The following is a 21,401-nucleotide window of genomic DNA, read 5'->3' on the forward strand; positions in this document are numbered from 1 at the left end:
GTGGAAGGATCACTTGAGCCCAGGGGGTTGAGGCTGCAGTGAGCCATGGTTGCACCCCTGCACTCTAGGCTGGGTGACAGAGCAGGACCCCGTCTCTAAAGAAATAATAATGGGCCTGGCGCGGTGGCTCACGCCTGTAATCCCAGCACTTTGGAAGAGGGAGGTGGAAGGATCACTTGAGCCCAGGGGGTTGAGGCTGCAGTGAGCCATGGTTGCACCCCTGCACTCTAGGCTGGGTGACAGAGCAGGACCCCGTCTCTAAAGAAATAATAATGGGCCTGGCGCGGTGGCTCACGCCTGTAATCCCAGCACTTTGGAAGAGGGAGGTGGAAGGATCACTTGAGCCCAGGGGGTTGAGGCTGCAGTGAGCCATGGTTGCACCCCTGCACTCTAGGCTGGGTGACAGAGCAGGACCCCGTCTCTAAAAAAATAATAATGGGCCGGGCGCGGTGGCTCACGCCTGTAATCCCAGCACTTTGGGAGGCCGAGGTGGGCGGATCACGAGGTCGGGGGATTGAGACCATCCTGGCTGACACGGTGAAACTCCGTCTCTACTAAAAATACAAAAAATTAGCCGGGCGTGGTGGCGGGCACCTGTAGTCCCAGCTACTCGGGAGGCTGAGGCAGGAGAATGGCGTGAACCCAGGAGGAGGAGCTTACAGTGAGCCAAGATCACGCCACTGCACTCCAGCCTGGGCGACAGAGCGAGACTCCATTTAAAAAAATAATAAAATAAAAAGGAGGTGATCATCCTGCCGGTCAGACTGAAGTCTCCTCACAGCTGGCATGCGCTTCTCAGTGGACTTATGACTTGTTCCTACAGTGAATTTGGCGATGTAAAAAATGATGGGTTTGGTTCTAGTAAATACAATCATAAGGAAGATAGGGACTCTGCAATTACAGTGGTGGATGTGGAAAGTATACAAAGTATCTGTGATCTCTTGGGGATCGCCCAGAACCAGAGCTGGAAACCAGAGCTGGAAGACTGGCGGCCAGAGAATCTGTCAAAATCTCTTATTCTGAACAAAGGAAAGAGAGATCCAGAGGATCCCAGGTCTCTTTCTGGCCAGTTTAATGCTCTTCTCTGAGTAGCTGCCAGCTCCCAAGAGGGACAGCATTGATATTCAAAGAAAGGAACCATCTGTGAATGTTATTTTGTGTAGGGTCTGCAATTCTGAAAATTATCAGCCAGGGCAATGACCCCTGTTTGACTATCATTTCTAGTTCAAAAAGAGGATCATGGAAAACATTTAAACTATTTTCTGTCTTCCCCATAAAATGTTAGTCATTTATGTATAGGATTATTATTGTTTCCGTCTTGAAACCACAGCTTGCAGAGCCAGCGACCACATGATGAGAAACAGCCATGCTTCTTAGATTTTGGCAAGGGTGGCTAATGTAAAAACGGCCCATCTCCAAAACATGATGGATGCCACATACCCCATGGTTTCCAGGATGAAGCCAGACACTGTCTCTTCCATAGTACCTGGAGCAAGGAGAAACTTTCAAAAACATCTGCACCCTATAAGGTTGAAGATGGCTTGGCAAGAGGAGGACGTGCTTGTGGGAATCATACTTGTAGGTAGGCAGACGTGTTTGGACTTGCCTGGCATATTTTTCTCCTTGGAGCAATTCATCTTCTCTTGACATAAAACTTTCTCACTAGTCAGAAGCAACACTTTCCGAGATGTCATTTAATTCACACTAACAAATTACAAGGAACTTCAGGTGAATAGGTGGGAAGGCAGCGTTTGGAGCTAGCCTGATAGGATCCTAAATATGGTTCTGTCCATAGACCTTAGAGTATCATTTGCATCAGTCTTGTTTCCCTCCTCGTCAGAGGCGCAGGACACCGGCCTCATTTTGTAAGACTTGAGTGAAGTGGTTTAAATGGGCTGGTAATTGGTGGGCTTCTTCTTACCATCACAGAACTTTAGAAATTAAGTAAAACCTTACTCGGACAAAATAAAGCACTCTCTAAGTTAGCTAGACTTTCGATCTATGTGGAATGTAGAAATGTGATCTTTTGTTTCCAAACACTGTATGTGCCTTAAGTCAAGATGTGGCTTTAGCAAATACTTGCTGATAGATATGTTCTGTTAGATATGTTCTCTGTCTTCCAGCATCTTACAGTTTACTCGATAGGATGAACTCAGTGAATCGCCAGTGATGAGTGTAAGGCTTGTAGGCCTTGTATTGTAGTCTCTGTTATCTTGATTAGTGAGCACCCTGGAAATGAAACTCCTTAATAACTGTTTTGGCCATGATGCAAAATAAAAGGTCATCATTGAACTGGGTGTATGGTGCTGTCCAGGGGAGGGGGAAACAGAGAGAAGTCCTGTGTGGTCCAAAGGGGCTTTTTAGAGTCTGGAGAAGGTTTGTGTCATTTTTGGTTTAGGGGCATGGTTGATGCTATGGGACATTCTAGAGAGAAATGGAAGGTGGGAGCCCCCTGCAGACCACAGCCCTTTCTACCCCACTGGGAGAGAAGGGAAGGAAGTAATATTCTACCTCCATCTTCACATTCTGTTTCTTTTTTTTCTTCCGTGTTCCTTTTTTCTCCTGTCTCCTTTTCCTTTCTCCTTTCTGTTGTCTCTTCCCACCCCTTCTGGGAAGAACAGAAAAAAACTGACACTTATCGGTGTCCTGCCATGTGTCATCAACTCACCAGCTTAAGGCTAAGAAAGAGGGTAGGGCACAAGGAGCTGAGTAGCTGTGTATATTTGTCTACAGCCTGGCAGTCACAATGCCTCCATTGAAAACCCAAGCTGCATGATTTGTATATCTTATCATCACAAATTTTTATTCTGAGAAACTAGGCAAGAGAAAACATCTTCAGTCAACCATTACTGAGTGTAAACTAGGAGTCAAGAACGGTCATAGCCTATCTCATTTAGCTTTCTTAAGAACCCTGTGAGGTAGGTATATTATTCCAATTTTATAAAAGAGGAGCTAGGATTCAAAACGTTGAGTGAACTAGCCAGCACGTTCCCTGGTGCCTAGCAGGTACTCATTACATACTTGCTAAATGAAGAAGTAAGCAAAGTAAGTCATTGAGCCAGGATTTAAAACCAGATTTTATAACCTCAAGTTCCGTGCTCTTTCTGCTTTATTGTTTGTTTTCTGGGAGAGACTTGGGTGAGCCTAAAAGATCAGTAGTACCCTGTACTATTTATGGAACAATTAATATTTGACTTTTGAAATAAGAATGCAGTATGTTGGTTTCATTAGTCTTTATCTCTCTTTCTCTCTCTCTTGCTTTAGGTAGTATATAATTGTTTATACATACCTATCCTTAAATCCTTTTTCTTTCTTTCTTTCTTTTTTTCTTTTTTTGAGTCACTCTTAGGTCTTTTATACTGGCAACCAGCTTAGTTGTTTAAAAACATAGATTCCAAGTCAAGAGTTTCTGGATTTAAATCTAGGCTTTGCCACGTCTTGCTCTGTGATCTTGGACAAGATACTTAACCTTGCTGTTTTTCAGAATTATTAACTTTAAAATGAGGATAATAATAAAAACCTACATCAAGGGGTTCCCATGAAGGTTATACAGGTTGTTATATGGATAGCACCCAAAACAATTCCTGGCACAGAGTAAATACTGTATACATGCAGTTAATATGGCAGCATTGCTAATGTTATTATTCTGTGTGCTTTTCGCATTCTTCCCCTTTTATTTCTTAAGTTCTTACCTTTTTTTATTTCCACCTCATTTTCTTCTTTATAGTTTGGTTTCATGTTTGGTTGTTTTGTGGGCTTTTCTTTGGTGGTAAAATATATTTAACATAAAGTTTGTGATTTGAATGATCTCTGAGTGTATATAATTCAGTGATATTAATTACATTCACAGTGTTGTGCACCATATCTATTTCTAAATTTTTTATCACCTCAGAGAAATTCCTACCCCGTGAAGCGATAATAATCCACTCCCCTTTCACCTCAACCCTGGACACCACCAATCTGTTTTGTGTGTCTCTGAATTTGACTACTCTCGGAACCTCTCGTAAGTGGAATCACACAGTATTTGTCCTTTTGTGTCTGGCTTCTTCCACTTAACATAATCTCTTCAAGGTTCGTCCGTACCGTAGCATTATTAGAATTCCTTTCCTTTTTATGGCAATATAATATTTTCTGTCTACACCACGTTTTTTCTGTTCATCTGATGACAGACACTTGGGATGTTTCCACTTTTTGGAAATTGAATGATGTTCTGTGAACATTGGTGTGCAAGTATTTGTTGAGTCGCTGCTTTCATTTGCTTTGGGCATATACCGAGAAGCAGAATTGCTAGATCGTTTGGTGGTTTAACTTTTTCAGGAGCATCCAGACTGCTTTCCACTGCAGCTGCGGGAGTTTGCATCCCCACCAGCAGTGCATGAGGATTCCAGTTTCTCTACATCCTCAGCAATATTTACTTCTCATTTCTTTTGTAATAGCTCTCCTAATGGGATGGGCGTGTGGTTGTCACATGGAAATATTGGCTAGTAAATAAAAGGAGGAAAACTTGAAAATTGAAGAATCAAACAGTGCTTCAGACATGAGTCCCTAGTCAGGTCACTGACTTAGAATTATTTATTCAGCAAGAATCATGTCTCTGTAGGAGCTATCACGTTCCAAAACCTCTGGGAGCTCAGAAAATGAAGTTTCCTTGTACTCTTTACCCAGGGTTATCGATCTCCATATCTCCATTCCCTCCCCAAGGGTGGGTAAGAGATGAGTGGGGTGCCACCGAAGTAGGGGCTGATAGCAGGAAGATACTTCCTTATCTTTATTTCTTTTGATGAAACACTGTGAGCCAAGCCTCAGAGGAGCCAGCCTGTGACTGTACATTTTGGAATCTGTCTGCTCACAGGTGTTGGCAGGCCCTGGCCCTGGTCCAGCACAGCGTTTTCCCTGGAGGAATGCCATGCATTGAATTTCCTTGTCTGCAGACTGTGTTATTGTCCAACCTCTCAGTGGGATCAGAAAGAGGTTGGTTTATCTGGGCATTGCCAGAATAGTGCCTATCCATGACCTCTTGTCTGAGCATCTGCCAGAGAAAGCTGTGATCTCTCCAGGGAAGTTTAGGGCTTGAAGACACACTTAGCAATGGCTGATCTTTCTCCCAGCAGTTCTGATCAGTCCCTGACCATCCTCACCTCCTGCCTTTGTCCTTCCCCCTTTGTCCTAAAGTGCTCTCAGCTGCCGTGACAGTGTCTTGTTTCCCTGGTGGTGGTGGAGGTGCTGTCACCTCCTGCCTTTGTCCTTCCCCCTTTGTCCTAAAGTGCTCTCAGCTGCCGTGACAGTGTCCTGTTTCCCTGGTGGTGGTGGAGGTGCTGTCACCTCCTGCCTTTGTCCTTCCCCCTTTGTCCTAAAGTGCTCTCAGCTGCCGTGACAGTGTCTTGTTTCCCTGGTGGTGGTGGAGGTGCTGTCACCTCCTGCATTTGTCCTTCCCCCTTTGTCCTATAGTGCTTTCAGCTGCCGTGACTGTGTCTTGTTTCCCTGGTGGTGGTGGAGGTGCTGTCACCTCCTGCCTTTGTCCTAAAGTGCTCTTAGCTGCCGTGACTGTGTCTTGTTTCCCTGGTGATGGTGGAGGTGCTGAGGTCTGGGGAAGGGTTGGGAATCCTGATGGTGGGCGCAGAGCTTGCTCCTCTGTGCTACTGCATAGCCTGCTGGCCTGGAGAAAGTCCTTTCCTGCACAGCACTGCCTCCCACCACCCCACCTCAGCCAGCCAGCCCACATCTTGGTTTTCCTCAGGGGAGATAATCCCTGCCACTGCTGATTCACGGCTCCGATGAAGTGAAATCATGTGAGGTGAAAGTGCATTGCTAGCCAAAAAAATAGTTCTTCTTAATAATGTCTATCAAAAGCATGTTGAGGAGGAAGGATGTCTTCTGTGTCTCCCAGCAGCAAGCGTGCTAAAGTAGCTGCTCAGTAGACGCTCAATGAATTCCAGTCAAAAGAAAAATGCTCGTACTTCTGATTTCACAATGAAGTTGATTTTCTGGGGATCCCTCCCCAGTTGACATCCCCACTGTCTTAGATTGACACTCAGTTGCTTTGAGTGTCTTTTAACAAATCGATCTTTTTCTCCTGTTCCTTTTGCTTCTCTCCCTAAAGGGGCTCCCCATATTTGGCATCATTAAATAAATTCGTTAAGCGTCTCGTCGTGTAGGGCCAGTGTTTCATTTCATTAATTAAAATCCATGCCCCGAACTGAGTTCGGAAGCACTAAGAGCCAGAGCAGACTGTGAGGCACCTGCGGAAAAATGCAGCATATGCGCGTACCCTAGACACAGACGCCATGGTGTTCCGCACCAGCGATGTCGCCTCAGTGCCAATTCATAAATCAAAACTTCTCTGAGATGCAGGTCATATTCTGGGGCTGACTTCTTCATGGAAAACACAGAGGCATCTTGCTAAAGAAGAGGAAGAGCTGGAGGAAGCGTAAAGCTGGGGCTGGTAAATAGGTCCCTCTCCCTCCCCCACGTTCCCCTCCCACAGGCTTTGAACCTTCTGTGTTTCTGTAGGTGTCCCTAGTTTGGATGGGGACACTGGAAATCTAGCCAGCTCTTGTTCTGTGTGTTGCACTTGATTTGTTTTGGGCTTTTAAATATTGGGCTTGGCTTTGTTTGTTGGAGTTACACCTCTACTTTGCATTTCATAGGTGAAGGTAGAGGCAGTATTGTGTCTTCTGTGAGTTAACATTCACCAGATAGTTATTGAATTTTTACTCTGTGCCTAGTAGTCTTCTAGGCTCTGGGAATGCATTAGGTAACTTGATAGATATGCTCCCGGCCTAATGAGTATGTGTCTATTTGTTCAATTTTCAAGTGGTTAGAGCACAGTGTTTAAAATAACACCTGTATCATGAATTCTATTCTATATAAAGCCATTAGCATTGCATGGAGAAAAGGTCCATTCATCACAACACATTATACCCCTAATCCCAGCCAGCCCACTGGTTGGCAGGTGTGTGCCATTGATCGCAAGAGTCTAGGGAAGTTATGAGCTGCCCTGGACAATTTGTCACCCATTGGCCAACAGCTTTTTATTTAGCATCCTCTATGTGGCTAGCAACATAGAAAATCATTTCAGAATTTATGCCCTGCCAATGACTCTTTTCATTAGAGCAGCACAATCTGTGGTCTTTTTAGTCGGAGAAGTTGGCTTATATATATGTATTTATAAAGTTAAACAAGAAACATTTCTTACATTGGGCATTCATTGTTAACTGCCAGAAAGATTTTAGGTGTTGGGAAGTTAAATATTATAATGGGTGTAAAACTCAGTTCCCAAACTCTAATGTGCCAAAAATAACATTTCATTTTTTTTCTATAAATCTGCCCAATTTCTGGCTGATTCTCTTTCCACTGGTGTGGTGGAAAACTCAATCTCCCTTCTCAGGGTTCTGGGCTCATCCCCAGGACCAAGCTGTTAGGGGCATGGCTCTCTTAGCCTGCCCCCTGTGCAGGTCTGGTGGCTCTCTGATGCATCCTTGCCACACATAGGACTCAGGAGTTGCACGTGTCTCTGTCTATCCAAATCCCCCTCCTGGGGAAGTTGTGCTTCTGGGTGGCAGCCCTGCTTAGAACTGGGGCCTAGGCCCCTGCTCCTCAGCCCTTCAGGCTGCGTTAGTCTCTCCCCCACCCCCTACTGCATCCCAGATTTTGCAGATGGTTTCTGCTTTCTCTACTGCCACATGCCTCCCCTGAGGCACCGAGCAGAGTCTGATCTGTGGGAGAAAAAGAAAGAGGCAATGCAAAGAGAAGAGCACAAATTGATATCTTGAAATATCATCCAGCCCTACAGTTCATAATTGTATCATCTGTAAATATTTACCAAACACGTTGGCATAAATTACCTGTTTAGTCCTCATAGCAACCTCAGGCGTTTGTTACTGTTCTCCATTTCTCAGGTGTGTAAACAGACTTAGGCTAAACACTTGTCATATGGGTGGACGTCATAATAAACAATCAATGAATTAGTGCGGAATTCAGGGTTTGGACCTAGTTGTTTCTACTCCAGTCCGGTGACTTCCGTGTAGCACAGGCTCCTTCTCAGGTTGTCCTGAGGCTTATGAAACCACCTGTGATATGTAGATTTAACAATCATGACAATTTGTTTAGTAGACATTAGAAACTTCTAGGTAAGTGGTATTTTATTTATTCATGTGTCTTAATCATTCCATTTTTTCGAAGGTTAGATTTTCTTTTTCTGTTTTTTGAGACGGAGTCTTGCTCTGTCACCAGGCTGGAGTGCTATGGCGCAATCTCGGCCCACTGCAACCTCCACCTCCCAGGTAGCTTGGACTAGAGGCGTGTGCCACCACCCCCAGCTAATTTTTATGTTTTTAGTAGAGACAGGGTTTCACCATGTTGGCCAGGATGGTCTCAATCTCTTGACCTTGTGATCCGCCTGCCTCGGCCTCCCAAAATGCTGAGATCACAGGTGTGAGCCACTGCGCCCAGCCAAAGGTTAGATTTTACCTGTGTCCTTTTTACAGCCTTTTTTTTTTTTTTTTTAAGTTTCTTCATCTCTTACTTTCTCAGTCTCACTTCATACCACCTAGTACTGTGATCTGCACATAGATGGATAATAAGAGGGAAGTGAGTGGTAAATTAAACATGTGCTCTTAACTAAGGCATAAAAAGTCATTTTATGAGTAGGCCCTCCCGTATTTCTGAAATGAGGCAAGCCTCATGGAAGTAGAACTTTCCTCCTAAATGTGGGAGATGACCAGGGTGGTGAGGAAAATGCTTGGAGTCCCCAGCTCCTTGATGTCCCGGGAGAAAATGCTTATTTCAGAGGGTGAGGGCAGGACCAGGACGTACATCCAAAGTGCTGACATCTAGAGAGAGTAACTTTCACAGCGTCTCTAGCCATCCGACACATGCACAACAGTAACCTGACGGCCAGGGCTGCTCATCGTGTGCCCCTTTACCTAAAGCGCCGCATCCCTCTCAGCTGACACCTTCGCTTTCATTTTGTTGGGCCAATCTCTGACTCTCGAAACACACAGGGCACATCCGAGGAAGGGTGTAAATAATGAGAACCATAGAGGAGTTCCTAATGTGTATGCTGTGAAGCACCTCGTGTGGGCAGATTTTCCTGGCTTTAGGAATGGAATGCACTTAAAAATTGCTACTTATGTGACTTGGGAGAGATAAGAGTAACGGAAACTCTTCTGACATTTTATTTTATTTTTGTAATGAAAAGAAGTTGAGAGAAAGATGATGGACCAACCAGAAAAGACAAGTCCTTTTGGATTCCTTCCTACACCTTAGAACGGAATGATTTTCTAAGCATCAAAAGTGATTAACCATGGGGATTTTCCATTTTGAGGAAGCCCCTGGATGAAATATCAGATATTGTAGTTTAATGTCTTCTTTTTTTTGGTGGTAAAATATACATAACATAAAATTGACCATTTAAATCATTTAAGTGTATAGTTCAATGACATTAAATGCATTCACACTGTTGTGAAACCATCACTACCATCCATCCCCAGAACTTTTTCAATATCTCAAACTAAAATTCTATACCCATTAAATATTAACTCCCCATTCCCTATTCCCCCAGCCCTGGCATCCATCCCTCTGTCTTTATAAGTTTGGCCACTCTCAGTCCCTCATGTAAATGGAATATATATATATATATATATTTTTTTTTTTTTTTTTTTTTTGAGACAAGGTCTTGCTATGTTGCCCAGCCTGGTCTTGAACTCGTGGGCTCAAGTGATCCTCCCACCTCAGTCTCTCTAGTAGCTGCAATTATAGGTTAGTGCCACCATGCTTGGCTCCTGTCTATTTTTTAACCAAATTTTTAAACGTGGTTCCTTCTTTTAAAGTTTAGTATTGCTGATGATTTAATAGTTTGCTGACTTGCATCATTTCCATACCCTCTGTTAGAGAGTACAGTGGGTTATAATGTGGATTTAGATGCCAAACCACTTAGGTTCGAATCCTGACTACCTCTTACTAATGGTGAGGCTTTGGCAAATGGATGAACTCTCTTTGCTTCAGTCTTCTCAGCTCTTACACAGCAGTGAACATTGTAACCACCTCAGAGGGTTATAATGAGAAGAAAGTGAGTTAATAGGTGTAACGCTTCAAACAGTGTCTGGAACATGATGAACACTCAGTAAATGTTGAGTGCAGAAGCAGCAGCCCTTCTACCTCCCAGTGTTTTATTAATAGATGGGACTCCATTGTCATTTTGTGGCTTTGGAAACCGAGGCCTTGATAGATTGTAGAGTAGCCGATCCATGACCACTCCAGGCCCCATGACTGCCATTCTAGAAGTGGCCGATCCATGACTACTCCAGGCCCCATGACCACCATTCTAGAACCATGCTGATTTTACTACATGGCTCCTTTGTTGAAATGTTTTGGAAGAACATGGCATGGTAGTCAGGCTTCAACCTGATCCCAATGATTCCTGCGTCCCGAGGTTCACACCCTTGGGCACTCCCCTCCCACACTGCATCACAGTTGGTGTGTGTGACCAATATAATATGATAGAAATGATGGCAGGCCGTTTCTGAGGTTCAGTTGTAAGTTGGTGTGTGTGACCAATAGAATATGATAGAAATGATGGCAGGCCGTTTCTGAGGTTCAGTTGTAAAACACATTGGCTTCTGTTTTGGTCAGAATCTCTTTCTCAGGTCACTTGGGAAGAAGCCACCTGCCTTCTTGTAGCAGCTCTAAGGGGAAGCCCTCCTGGCAAGTAACCCAAGCCCCTGGCAAACAGCCGGGGAGTGACTGAGGTTCCCCAGCAACCACAGGAGTGAGCTTAGATGCCCCAGCCTTTGTCCGTCCTTGAGTTGACTGTGGCTTTGGCTGAGAATTTGACTGCAACCTCCTGAAACACCCTGAGGCAGAACCATTGCAGCTAAGACACTCCTGGATTCCTGACCCTCAGAACTGTGTGAAGTCATTTAGCTGGTTGCTTTAAGCTGCTCAGAAACAGATAACAAGTGCACATGGCTTAGTTCTCTGCCAGTATCTCTGTCTATAACGACATAACTTTTAAGCTGTGGCTCTATTCCTTTTTCCTATTTTACCGTTAACGAACTAATGTGAAACATTTTTTCCACACCTGCCCTGGCTCAGATAGATGGCAGGAAACCCTCAGGATTCTTCACAGTGCCTGGCAGGTGGGAGAGGCTCTGTAAATTATGTGTTGAATTAATGAATAAGTGCATTTTTTCCACATATAGGAAAGAAATCATTTTAGTTAAAGCATGTATGTATTCAGGTCTGTTTTGTGAATATAAGAGGAATGTTTGATACTGAATTTTTCTCGTTTGGATCTTTGGTAAATTTTAATATTTTCTTTTTTCTAATTGACTTCAACTTATGATTGTGACTCCTTATTATGCTTCATGTCTGATAAACACGACAATTTTTTTTAAACAGCACTACTGTTTGGAAAGGGACTAGACTACTGTGGATACCAGTTAGTGGTCACTGGTACAGGGAAGTCAGTGCACTTGCTTTCTGTTTCTGTCATAACAAATTACCACAAATTCAGTGGCTTTAAAAACCACACACGTGTTATCTTACAGCTCTGTAGGTCGGAAGTCCAACATGAGTCCCACTGGACTAAAATTCAAGATTGTTGGCAGGGCTGGCTCCTTCTGGGCGCTCCAGGGAGAATCTGCTTCCTCGCCTTTTCCAGCTCCTAGAGGCCACTCTTATTTCTTGGTTCCTGATCCCTTCCTTCAGACCGAGATGATCCCTTCCTTCAGACCGAGACAATTCCTGTCAGTGAGGAATCTGGGTTGCAGGAAATACCCTGATTTTTGAGAAGGTAATCAGGTGTTGGAGTGTGAATAACAAATCTACTCCTAGTTTGTGCTGTATGCTTCCTTTCTCATTGCAGCCACTGAAACCATGTCAGATCCAGAAATTTTATTCAAGGTCTAGATAGCTGTGTGACCAAAAGGAAGTAGGACTAGGACACAGTTCTCCCTCACCATTTTTCTGACTTAAAGAAAAGGCTGGCCGGCACGGTGGCTCATGCCTATAATCCCAGCAATTTGGGATGCCCAGGCGGGAGGATTGCTTGAGCCCAGGAGTTTGAGAGTAACCTGGGCAACATAGCGAGACCCTGTCTTTACAAAAAATAAAAAATTGTCCAGGTGTGGTGGTGCAGGCCTGTAGTCCCAGCTACAAACCTGTGGTCCCAGCTACTCGGGAGGATGAGGCAGGAGGATCACTTTAGCCCAGGAGGTCAAAGTTGCAGTGAGCCGTGATCACACCACTGCACTCCAGCTTGGGAGCCACAGACTGAGGCGCTGTCTCAAAAATAAATCAATAATAAAATCTAAAAAGAAAAAGCTAAATACAACAAATGTAGAAGAAACACCTTCCAGCTACCTCAGGTAACACAGGATGATATTAAGTTTACAGTCGTTGCTGTTAGAGAAGAGGTCACAGAACAGATCTTTTGTATTTGATATGTGTAATATTTTTTAAAATTGAATTTTTATATCTTAAGGTCAGGGCATCTATAGGATTTAAGTTCTCTACTTTTATTATAGAAAACATCGTTTCATTAATAGATGTTAAGCTCTGAGTAAGTTTAATAAGGTTGGAAAAAAACTCTAAACCACCTCCAGTCCCCAAAACCCTACCATACCCAAGATGGCCTGTAATCCTCTGTGGGAGGGGGGGAAGCCCCACCTGTCATTGGAAATCAGCAGTGCAAGATGGAGAGTGTTCTAATCCCTTCAAGGTACAAGGTAAGACACCTAGAAGGCTAAGGCAGAAGCCTTCACTGTGTTTGCCTCTCCTTTGTATCCAGCTAACCACTTGTGTGGCATTGAATGAATGAGGGGTTGTTTCATGCAAGCCTGCTGCAGGCCCAGCCTCATCTTCGGCATTGGACATGTGCAACAAGCTGGATTTGTGCTACTTTGCTGCACAGTTGCCCTGTTAACAAGTAATGCCTAGGGATGGGGATGTTGTCTTCAAGGTGCACACAGCCTAAGTGTAGGTAAAGGATAGGAGTGAGAAAAGTACACAATGAAACGAAGGATAAGAGAGGAAACGGTCAAGTGCTAGGGGAGTGCACAGGAGGATGGATTAACTGACTCCTCTTCAAAGATCTTGCAGCAGTGGAACCGTTTCAGTTGGGTCCTAAAAGGTGAGCAGGATTTCTTGGGAAGAGAAGGGGGACAGGATGTCCCAGGCTGCAGAAAGCAGTCGTCAGAAGTGTTGCAAATGTGAAGACAGGTGTTAATTGGATAAAGTCTAAGAAGTCATGGAATCATGAAGTTAGAAATGATCTAAGTGGTTGCATCTCACCACTCCCAGCCAGGGGATTCTGGATAAGTTACAATGTGTTCAGCCTTGGCCATAGAAAAACAACCTCAAGGCTTAAATAATATGATAAGGGGAATTTATTGGTTCACAGATCTCAAATATATGGAGATAGTCCAGGCTTTAGACATAGTTTGATAAAGGCTCTTGGTAGCAGAATGGCTGCTGAGTGTCAGCTCTCAGGCTGACATGTCATACATTCTGGAAGAGGAGATACTCCCTTTCCTCCTACTGTCAAAAAAAGTCTTTGAGTTCACTCTGATTGGCTCAATTTTGGACACATACTCAGCCTCCTCCCAAGCCGTTCTCTGCCAGAGGAACACCATTTGCTGATTGGCCTGGGCTCCGGTCACTACCTGTGGCTGGGGCAAGGGGGCCAGGTGTGGGCTGATTGGATTAGGTCAATCAGAGCCCATTGCTAAAACCTGGGCTTGAAGCCAATAGGACATGGCCATGTCAGTGGGTGGGACAATGGTGGGAATAAGGGGAAGGGGTGCTGCAGAGGCGGCCCACGCTGTCCACATGTAGAGGCTTGCTACAGAAGCTACAGAAGAAGATGGTTACATTTCAAGTGGGCAGGTGCCATTTGCTTATGAGCACCATCAGCCACATCAGCCACGATTCTTTGAATTTTACCTAATTGTCTCTAATTCTTAACAATTCTTTGAGGTAATTGTTCTCCAACAATTTCCAATTGAGCAAACTGAGACAGAGAAAATAACTTGACCAAAGCTACACACCTGAGAATGGCTGAATCGGAACTGGAAATGGCAGCCTCTGTTTCCAGAGACTGGGTTCTTTCCATTATATCGTGGCGCTTGAGGAGGCAGCTACAGCTCCATTTGGGAAGCTCTGTTGGTTACGACTGGGCGGGAGAGGCTTGTGTAGCCCTGTGGTTAGGACTGGTGTGTGGGTGGCGGGGTGTGTGTGTGTGTGTGTTTGGTTTGGTTTGTCTATTTAATAACGTAAAGCCAAACCTGCCTCCTAGTAATTCCTCTGCATTTATTCTAGTTCTGAGGTATGGAGCAGTGATTCTCAAACCCAGCAGAGCATTATAAAAATACAGTTTTCTGGCCTCCATACCAGATCAACTGAAGCAGAATCTGTGAGTAGGACCTTAGAAACTGTGATTTTCCTTTTAAGTTTCAGAGATGATTCTCTAGTACAAATAGGTTTGGAGAACTACTGCTTTAGAAGACAACCAATCTCTTCTGTCTTCCATGTTACAAACCCTCAGATATTTAAGACTGGGGTCACCCCTTAGCCTTTGCTTCAGGCTCTAGTGTGGTGCTTAAGTGCTGGGACTTTGGAATCAGAAAGACTGAGTTCAAATTCGGTCTCCACTGTTGATAAGTCATATGCCTTGGGTAAATCTCTTAATATTGCTAAGCCTTAGTTTTCATATTTATAAAGTGGGAATAATCAATTTAAATTAAAAATTGTTGTGAGGAATAAGTTAAGAAAACATAAAGTTCTTAGCATGAAGCTGGAAGAACATAGAAAAGTTTCAGTGGATATCACCTGTTACTAATGATTGTTAAACTTCCCTGGCTCTGGGTTCTTTAGTTCTTTTCAATTATTTGTTTTCTAGATCTTTTTTACCTCTAATTTTTGGTGTTTGCTAATTTATCTCTAAAACAGTAATGGTGTGTGGGGGGTAGAGGCTAGCATAAAAGTCTAGACATCTGACTACATCAGTGAACAGCAGAGCTATAGCTTCCTGTGGTCTGAATGTGACATTTCTCTGGGTGCAGATATCCTCTGGGTATTAAACATCTTGGAATTTCCCATCCTTGTTTAAGTTCTTTTCTCTTGGGAAATTGATCAGTGGCTGATTATGGGAACATCTGGATTCTTCAAGAATTTTTGGACGTTCTGCAACTTGGTTTCAAGTCTAAGCTGTGTTTGGAGGCATGAATATGAATTGGTTTCATCATAAAAGTGTGTTGATTCCAAGATTGCTGTGATCCGTTTTATCTCGTATAGATCTGTCAGCGTTTTCCTATTCATCCGCAAGTGATGACTCATTTAAAATGAGGTATGCTCTCCAGCAGAGAGCCAAGTTGTTCCACAACATGTACATTGACATTTACATAAAATGCAAATATGTTCATCAAGTTTTACTTATATTTGTCTCTGGATTTTCAAATACATGTTTATTTGCTATATCTACCTATACCAGTTTTCTTTAAAAAATACTTGTAAGGCACAACTTGAACTACTTGAAGCCTGATGAAGGTCGTATACAGCCTGTTTCAATGCACTTAGCATATTCTCTTTGACGATGTCCCGTTCTTGCCAGCCTTGCTTGTGGGCGTGGGTGGGTCACCTTTATGCTGGAACAGCCGAGAGTGGAGACATGGAGACTTTCTGTTCTTTGATAACGTACAGGGTGGGCTTTTCTGGGCAGTAAAACCGTCACTGAAGACCATGAAAATGCCCAAATGCTACATGTTCCAGTCAGCTAATTGAGGCATTTATTACTGGCCTTAAAATGTTATATAATTTTGTTTATGGCATCATAATAGTATAAAAGCAGCTGGGCTCACTAGGGGGCTGTGTGAATAATCTATAAAACTTGGACCAGCTACAGAAATAACAGCACAGTTCCATATAGCGAAAATGTATTTGGGAGTAGCTGTCTTTTATTGAAATGGCAGAGAACAAACTGAGGTACAGAAAATGTAAAACTCTAAAGTATCTGCTTCCCTTGGCTCCCTTCATTCTTCTAATGACTAGAAAAGAAACACTGTTATAATGAGAAAACTTCTCCAGAAAATCTTTCAACAGATTCCTAACATCCCCAAACTGAGTTTCAGTGGGTCCTCTCTCAATTCCTTGAAGAAATGAAGTAAACAAGAGATTAAACATGTTAAAGTTGAGATGAAATAAATGTGATGTTGGTTATCTAAAATTCTGTAGGATCCTACAATGTTTGGTAGACTCACTTACTCTACTGCCAGGGAAGTGTGTTTCCTTGTTCAGAATCACTGATGTATGTTATATAAAAGTACTTTTTAGTAGGGCTCCTATTTTGAGCCAGGTATTATCAGTACTAGGAATTCAAGGATTTACCTTTGAATGGCGCAGTGTTAGGCTTGGAAACAGGTAATTGCTTTAATGGAGGCAGGTTTCAAGTGGAATGAGAGCCAGAAAGGAGTCCAAAGTCAAGAACATTTGGGAAGGTTTTGGAAAGAAGAGCATGTTGGTGCAGGGATTTTAATAATAATTTTCCAAGCAGAGGGAATAAAATATATAGAAGTTTTCCGTTGTAAGAGAGCATGCCACAGTCAAAGATATCATTAACTAGCTTTTGGTATTATTGGAGCTTAAAATATGAGGAGGTGACTAGAAATGCGGCTAAGAAAGGGAAGAACCAAGTATTAAAAGCCGAATGGCACGCAGAAGAGTTGAAACTGTATTTCCGTGGCCATGGGGAGCCATTGAAGAATTCTGAAGAGAAGATTATCCTGTAAGACTGAAAGATTACTGTATCAGCAGAGTAGAGAACTTAAGAGGCCTGAATGGTGTACATTACATTGGTCCAGATGAGATGATGCTGACCCAAATTGGAGCAACAGTCTTGGAGATGGGAATAAGGGAGCAGATTTGAGACAGAGTTAAGAGGTGGATTGGATGGGACTTGGGATATGATTGTGCTTGAGACATAAGGACATGTTTTTCCTTGAGGACATAAAGGTGGTTTGCATGACTAAGTAGTTGGAGGAGCCATTTTGTTAGGTAAAAAATGAAGGGGAACAGGAACGAGGTAGAAATTAATGGGTTCACTTTTAAGCATTGATAACTTTGAGATGCCTGTTGGACAAATAGAATTGTCTGGTTGATGATCATTCTGTATAGTTGAAGTTTAGGAGAGAAGTCTAGATTTGAGAGCCATTAGGATATAGATTATAGGTGAAAGACAGGCATGGATGAGAACTCTCAGGCACAATGTATGGCATGAGAAGACGAGAGCCAAGGACAGGTCCCAGGGGATCCCCAGCACTTATGGGGATGGTGAAAAGCAGATATTCCAGGAAAGGAGACCAAAAGGGAGGCAGTGAAGGAGGTGGGAGGAGGTCCAGGATGGGGAGAGGTTATGGAATGCTGTGTGGTTAGGTGAGCGATGGTAGGTAGGGCAGAGAGTCAGACAGGGACTTAAGTATCCATTGGCCTGGAAACTGTTAAGTTCATGTGGGGTCATGAGATGTGCACATTCAGCAGAGTCGAGAGGGCAAATAGATTACAGAGCAAGAAGTCGGATGGAAGTGGTGTATGGAGAACATTCTCTTAAGAACCTACATGTGTACCGAAGGAAAGAGAAATACACTACATTCCCAGGGAGGTCAGGGAGACTTTTGCTTATGTTTTAAGATGACAAATTTGAACATGTTTATATGCTTAGGGAAAGAAGCAATATGAAAGGAGAGACTCGAAAATGTGGGATGAGAGGATAATCAGTGTAACAGGTCTTAGATCAGTTGTTCTCAGAGTTTGCTCTGGGCTCATAAAACATCACCTGGAAATTGTTAGAAAAGTAAATTATCAGTCCTTACTTCAGATTACTCAATTAGAAACTCTGGGTTTGGAGCTCAGCAGCCTGTGTTTTAATGAGCCTTCCGGGTGATTCTCATGCACACTCAAGGTGGAGAGCTCCTGTCCTAGATGAAGAGGAGCGGCGGGATCCAGGGCCCAGGTGAGTGCACACACCCTTGCACAGGAGGGGAGGTGCTTCTGCGGGCGCAGGTACAAATAGATTTGTGGTGCATGGTTGTGAAGTTGATGGACTTTGTTCCTGATGACATAATTTTTCTTTTTGAACTAGGAAGCAGTTTTGTCCACTGAATTCTGAGACGAGAGTAGGGTTGGGCCGGGCGCAGTAGCTTATGCCTGTAATCCCAGCACATGGGCAGGCCAAGGCGGATGGATCACCTGAGATCAGGAGTTTGAGACCAGCCTGGGTAACATGGTGAAACCCTGTTTCTAAAAATACAAAAATTACCCGGGCATGGTGGCGGGTGCCTGTAATCCCAGCTACTTGGGAGGCTGAGGCAGGAGAATCGCTTGAACCCAGAAGGCAGAGGTTGCAGTGAGCCGAGACTGCGCCATTGAATTCCAGCCTGGGCAACAAGAGCGAAACTCCATCTTTAAAAAAAAAAAAAAAAAAAAAAAGAGTAGACTTGATTGAGTTTACTCAAATGAAATGCACACTTAAGGTTTTGGAAATGTTGCATTCTAATTGACCTGGAATAGGATTAGTTTTAAGCCAAAACATACCTTTATTCTCTCCGTCATTCTACTTTTCTCCTGGCCCCTTCTCAGCAGGAGCTAACTGTTCTTGCTACTGATTCCGTAAAGCCAAAACAATTCCATCATAGCCTGTGTTGGGAGACTCAGTCTTAAGGTGTTTGGGGGCTTTTTGTTTGTGGTTTCAATGGGGCTTTTAAATCTTTGTCTTAATCTTTGGATACTTTCAGGAGATTGCTGAGATCACATCATTTACAGCCAGAATAAAGGAGAATATTTGAGCAAGGATTCATCAAACCAATATGAGAAATTTACAGATGTTAGATTTTATTAACACTCCCACACAGGAGGTTTGAAATGAACAAGAGCGAAACAGGACGTAGATTTTTGAGAAGAAAAGTCAAACAATTTAAAAATCTGCCGTGGGCATCTGGTCATGGGTCCCAGGGGGCCATGTGCTGAACTTTTGATCTCATCAAATGCGTTTCTTAGCTGGTCATGAAACCTGGTTGTCGTTTCATTTCGTGATTTCAATATGGTGAAGAATTTGGATAAAGAAGCAGCATTTTTATGTGTCTAGTTTTTTGCGGAAATAATGAATTTGCTGTAACTAGTCATTAATTTTCTTTTTCTATTTTCTTTCCTTTTGATAAAAATGCATTTATATTCTAATATGGGAACACAACCCCCAAGGGGTGAAAGAGTCTGAAAAGTTATATCTGAAAACAATGTCCTGAAAGCTGCCACAAAATAAGGCCAGGGAGATGAGGCATCTTGCCTCTGTGAGACCTTCAGTATGGGGTCTTCTCAGGTGGTAGCAGGGGGGAAAGATGACGTTGGAAGTCATCTACCATCATGCAGAGCCCCAGCTCCTTGCTATGGAAGGGTATGTTGGACTTTTTAGATCTAAGAATCTTTTTTTCACTCAGTACCTTGAGCATTTGTGTTGATAAATGTTTGTTTGGTTTCTGACAGCAGTCTTGGATTCAACTATATAAGGGAACCTTTAAATTTGAACCACTTTGCAAGTGTTTCTTATTTCATGTAAAGAATGCTTGACCACATCTCCAAAGGTGTGGCTACAAAAGAAATAAGGAAATCCTACTTCTAAATGGAATATAACAGTCCTCAAAGCGAACCCAAGGAGTCAATTCTTGTCTGAATTTTTGCTTATTCTATGGAGTAAATAGATTTTGTTAATATTGTAAACACAGTTTAGTGGAATATGCAATGTTTCTGTAGTACCTTGATTTTATTATTGGGAATATGAATTAAATACAAATTAAGTGGGTTTAGAAGGGGATTAGTTAAAAAAACAAACAAACCTGAATTAGAAAATGTTATTTTAAGTTTCTTTGAGGGAAGTATTTAACCTATAAATGAGCCTTTACTATTACATTAGATCAGCTCTCAGACTGACATTTTCCGAAACTGAGACTATAGGATGCTACTTCTATTTAAATATAAATGTGGGACAGATGTAGTGACTGACATCTGTAATTCCAGCACTTTGGGAAGCCCAGGTAGGACAGTTGAACCCAGGAGTTTGAGACCAGCCTGGGCAACATAGTGAGACCTCATCTCTTACAAAAAATTATTAGCCAGCTGCAGTGGCGCATGCTGGTCCCAGTTACTCCAGAGGCCGAGACCAGAGGATCACTTAAGCCTAGGAGGTGGAGGCTGCAATGAGCTGTGATCGTGCTACCGCACTCCAGCCTGGGTGACAGAACAAGATCCTGTCTCAAAAACTCGAAATGTGATTCTATTACAACTGTGTTATTAAAACTTCCACCTCTTTAAAGATGGAATTCAGCATTACCCAAAAAATTTAAAGGGAGAATATCTCTGGATTATGTAAAGACCTACAGTTCCACAAACCCTCCAAAAAGAAGACCCCCACATGCTCAAGGTCCCCATGACCGTGGGTCTGTACCCAGAGCCAGGCTGGAGGGAGGGCTGGGAGACTCTCCTGCCCAAGCCTGGTTTGAAAACCTGATGCATGGAAGCAACAGTTCTTTGAGGGGACAAAATAGAAAAAGAGAAATAGTATGAAATTCTTTCTTTCTGCAACAAGTTCTATGTAATCATTTCCCAAGTTAAAGGACGCCTTCTTACTTAACTCTAACCATAAACAACTTTATTGGAGCCAGAACTTACACATGCTTTCAGTATTAACATTAAAGGATCATTCTCAGAAAGTCTGGCTTTTCTGCTTCCTTCTTCGCTTTTGTTATGTCAGGATAGATTGGACTTTTTCTTTTAGATCTAAAAATCTTTTTTTCACTCAGTACCTTGAGCATTTGTATTTATAAATGTTTGGTTTCTGACAGCTGTTTTGGGTTCAGCTGTATAAGGGAACCTTTAAATTTAAACCGCTTTGCAAGTGTTTACTCCTTTAAAACATTTCTGATGTAAATGTATATACATAGAAAAAGGATTCTGAAAGGTTCTTCTTAGTTAGGTTTAATCTGTCCTGACAGCTCAATGCTATTGAATTCTTAAAATGAAGATGTCCTGGTTGTCTGTGCAGCCCAGGGCTCCCAGAGGGCTCTCAGGTAGCTAGTTAACCAAGGGACACCCAGCAGTGGCACATCCTCATCCTCTCAAAATGGGCAGAGCTTCGGGACACTGGTCTAGCCCAGCAGGCATCCCCTTAGCACTGTGTGCTGTTGGCCCTACCTGTCATAAAACCTCAGTATTTATTTGGCCTCATGTTTATTCTTTGCAGATTTATTGAGCACCTACTATAAAATCAGGTAGGTCATCGTCTAGATAGGTCTGACCCAGATAAACAAGGTTTCTGTCCTCTTCAAGCTTAATTTTAAGTGTAATCACAGTGGGATATT

General features: G+C 43.0%; 1 protein-coding gene across 15 annotated transcripts in view; it reads left to right on the forward strand.

Annotated features, from left to right (window-relative positions):
- SMYD3 (SET and MYND domain containing 3) overlaps positions 1-21,401 on the forward strand; it is a 770,143-nt gene that overhangs the window by 527,318 nt on the left and 221,424 nt on the right. Inside the window, exon 1 of one of the 15 annotated variants that reach the window (XM_063666318.1) lies at positions 1,564-1,582. The exons of 12 other annotated variants lie outside the window; for them this stretch is intronic. The gene's annotated coding sequence lies outside the window, so the exon portion shown is untranslated. Of the gene's footprint in view, positions 1-1,563; positions 1,583-14,324; positions 14,414-17,985; positions 18,005-21,401 lie in introns of those variants that run through there. 2 more of the 15 variants (XM_054446999.2, XM_063666368.1) reach the window with 2 other exon arrangements.

The sequence above is a fragment of the Pongo pygmaeus genome, chromosome 1 (genome assembly GCF_028885625.2).
Source record: "Pongo pygmaeus isolate AG05252 chromosome 1, NHGRI_mPonPyg2-v2.0_pri, whole genome shotgun sequence".
NCBI classification, from domain to species: Eukaryota; Metazoa; Chordata; class Mammalia; order Primates; family Hominidae; genus Pongo; species Pongo pygmaeus.